This window comes from Gekko japonicus, unplaced genomic scaffold (assembly GCF_001447785.1).
Source record: "Gekko japonicus isolate JY-2015 unplaced genomic scaffold, Gekko_japonicus_V1.1 scaffold6666, whole genome shotgun sequence".
In the NCBI taxonomy this organism is placed as follows: Eukaryota; Metazoa; Chordata; class Lepidosauria; order Squamata; family Gekkonidae; genus Gekko; species Gekko japonicus.
Window position 1 is genome coordinate 21,622 of NW_015171706.1, and position 3,909 is coordinate 25,530.

The 3,909-nt window shown below is 46.0% G+C and overlaps 1 pseudogene; it reads left to right on the forward strand.

The window, feature by feature from the left end:
* Window positions 1–1,000: 1,000 nt before the first annotated feature.
* Window positions 1,001–1,579, forward strand: LOC107117863 (annotated as a pseudogene).
* The last annotated feature ends 2,330 nt before the right edge of the window (window positions 1,580–3,909 follow it).

Below are 3,909 nucleotides of genomic sequence, written 5' to 3' on the forward strand. Positions count from 1 at the left end.
CATTGCTGTCACCAATCACTGATGCCCTGGTGTCCCGCTGGAAGCCTGCAGTCCAATGGGATACTTGTTCCCAGGGGGCAGATGTAGGCATCGCATGTATCCCAGTGGAGTCAATGCATTCCAATGGGATCGCTATGGGTTCTGGTATAGCGATATAGCGATATATCGCTATAAGTCGGACTTTAAAAAAAATCAATCGCCCGCGCGGGAAGAAAACGGCAGGAAAACAAAGCGGTGCGTGTGTGAAACGCCAAACCACTTCTGAATCGGCTGATTTCCGGTAGGGGCAAGCCGTGTGTGAAACGGCAGCCCTGTACCGGTTCAATTCAAAACGGAAGACTCCCGGCTTGAAACCGGGAGAAACTGGGTAATGTTCCAACAACCAAGGTCTACTTCTCCCTCAGTTTAAAAAGAAAGTTATCTCTGGAAAAAAACCAGCACCACTAGTTTGAGTTGATCTTTACACTGGCATTTGTTGTCCTAACTGACCTTTTCCTTGCAACACTCTCCCTTGCAATTGCACAATTACTAAGCAGAAACGAATACATAGGAATCAGAGCCTCAGCTCCATAGCTGGGAAGGAACAGCAGTTGCATCATTCATTCTTTTTCTCCCTTGTGTTCTTTCAGGGCGCTGTTTTCCTAGAGTGGGGTGGGGGAGCACGGGAAGAAAAATTTAAATACCCCTCCCCTTCCACCACAATTGTCTGGGTCTCCCTTTTAGGAGTTTTTTTTTTCCAATCTGTAGACAATTTTAATCAGAGACCTCCCAAGTCATGCCTGGCATAACCCTAATCTAAAAGGGGAAATAATAATCAGTACAGTGATGTTCCCCATCAGCCAAGATGGGATGTTCTAACATGAGAGACCCCTGCGACACCGAACTCAGGGCAAAATGTTTTCTGTAATAAGCTAGGATATTCCTGTATCTGCTACTCCAGTCATGTGCCTTCATTATCCTTGGATGCTTGTCAATGAGTACCAAAAGCAGATAAGGCAAACTCCTCCCCAAACCCTGAAAAATCCTTTTCTTCTAACTTGGTCTTGCATTTCTTGGTCTCTGCTCTTCACTGAACATGGAGGCAAGCTGGTTAGTTGTCCTGCTAAGGGCAGGGCTCCAGCTCTTGGCCTTCCCTATATACTTGCTGTGGTATCTGGGCTTGTGGGGCCCCTTTTACAAGAAGGCATTCCCACACATCATGGCCTGGCTGGCTGTTTATTATAATGAGAAGATGGCCCCCAAGAAAAAGGAACTTTTCAGCAACCTGAAGGACTTTGCAGGCCCCTCAGGGGTGCTCACACTACTGGAGATTGGTGCAGGAAGTGGAACTAACTTTGAGTTCTACCCAGCAGGATGCAGACTCATATGCAACGATAACAATGAAAACTTCAGAAAATTCCTTGACAAGAGTCTGTCTCAGAATCGGCACCTGCAGCTGGAGCGCTACGTAATAGCACCAGCTGAAGACATGCCACAGATACCAAACGCATCTGTCGACGTTGTGGTTTGCACCTTGGTGTTGTGCTATGTGGAGAGCACAGAAAGAGTCCTAAAGGAAGTTCTACGAGTGCTGCGACCAGTAAGTAATGGGGGGAGGCAGAGAACATGCTAAGCCAGATCCAGACAGAGGGGTACTGATAGGGAAGCCTGATACTCTATAGGGAACTCTATACCTACTTATATGGTGTGAAGTTATCTTCGGCAACATTATCCCTGTAGAAGTCTTGGGATCTTGTTGGACCCAAATTAGTTCGTAGAAAAATAAGCTGCAGGGATGCCTAAGATCAGCTTTTCCCATCTACAACAGAGGTTGAACAGGAGTGATCTTGCAGTGCTTCTCCATGCTTCTGTAACCTCTAGGCTGGACTACTGTAACAGCTTCATGTGGGGCTGTGCTAGAAGGCCACCGGGACACTTAGAATCATAGAATCATAGGGTGCATTCAGACGGGGCATTTTAGCCGGCATAAACAGCTCCAGTTGGAACCGTTGCAGTTTATGCCAGCTGAAACACGATCACACTACCTCCCTCACAGTGCAGCACATCACCATATGCCCGTTCACCACCCGTAAGTATTCCGATTCCAACCAGCATCTATACCGGTATAAATGCCCCATCTGAACACACCCATAGAGTCTTAAAGTTGGAAGGGGTCATACAGACCATCTAGTCCAACCTCCTGCCGAATGCAGGACTAGCCTAAAGCATCTCTGAGAAATATTCATCCATCCTCTTCTTGAAAGCTGCCAGTGAAGGGGAGCTCACCACCTCCCTAGGCAGCTGATTCCACCTTTGAACCACTCTGACCGTAAAAAAGTTTTTCCTGATATCCAACCGATACCTTTCTTCATGTAATTTAAACCCGTTGCTTGGGGTCCTATCTTCTGCTGCCAACTAGAACAGCTCCTTGCCCTCCTCCAAATGACATCCTTTAAATATTTAAAGAGAGCAATCATGCCCCCCTCAATCTCCTCTTCACTAAACGAAACATTCCCAGGGCCCTCAGCCTTTCCTCGTAGGGCTCAGTCTCCAGACCCCTGATCATCCTCGTCGCTCTCTTCTGCACCCTCTTGATTTTGTCCACATTTGCCTTTTTTACTACCGTGTCACACTAACTGCTCAGATTTAGTTTACAGTCCACCCTTATCCCCAAGATCTCTTTCGCATACACTACTCCCCAGAAATGTATCCCCCATCCATCGGCTATGCCGATACTGTGCATTTATCTTTGTTGAATTGCATCCTGTTTGCAACTGCCCACTTCTCCAGAGTATTTAGGTCTTGTTGAATTTTAACTCTATCTTCTTGAGTGTTTGCTTCAGCTAGTTCAAAATGTGACCACTCAATTGTTAACAAGAAAGAGCAGCTTTCATCAGATTGCGTTGCTATTTGAACACCTCCACTAACCTCCCGTTTGTTTCTGGCTTCAACTCATAGTGCTGGTTCTTATTTCTGAAGCCTTTCACAACTTGGGGAACACATATCTTTTCCTATATAAGCCCTCATAAATCATGCTAGTTGTGCCTTCCTTGAAGGTAGCACACCTGGCCACATCTGTATATGTAATATTTTCATACCTGCCAGCACAGAGTCGGGATTCTTACAAATTACTTTTCCTGAGCACCAGATGGTTTTACCCTCCTTGTCCAGGTTGTGGAACAGAATCATGTGTATTTTTTTCCCCCACACCTTATTTTGTTATTAGCTGATGGCAGTTTATTTATTTTACATATTTATTTAACTCATTTATACCCACCCTTCTCCCCAATGGGGACCCAAAGCAACTTAAATTCTTTTCTCCTCTTTTTTCTCCTCACAAAAACCCAGTGAGGTAGGCTGGGCAGAGAATGCGTCACTAGCCCAAGGTCACCCAGCTAGATTCTGTGGCACAAGTGGGGATTCAAGTGGGGATCTGTGCTAGTCTGACACTCTTAACCACTATACCGCCGCAGGTGTAGTGGTTAAGACTGTTGGGCCCCTGCGTAAACACCAGGATTTGCTTTCTCATTTTTAACTGTATTTTTATAATTAAAAAATATTTTAAAAAAAGTTAAGAGTGTTGGGCCAGTATCTGGAAGGTAAAGTAAAGGTAAAGGTTTCCCTTGCTTGAAAGCCAGTCCAATCCGACTCTAGGGACGCAGTGCTCATCTCCATTTCCAAGTCGAAGACCCAGCGCTGTCCAGAGACATTTCCGTGGTCATGTGGCTGGTATGACTAGACGCCAAGGCACACGGAATGCTGTTACCTTCCCACCGAAGGGGTACCTATTTACCTACTTGCAATTTCTTGCTTTCGAACTGCTAGGTTGGCAGGAGCTGGAGCCAGAGATGGGAGCTCACTCCGTCTTGCGGCACTCACATCTTGAACTGCTGAACTACTGAATTTCCGGTCTGCAGTTCAGCGTCTTAA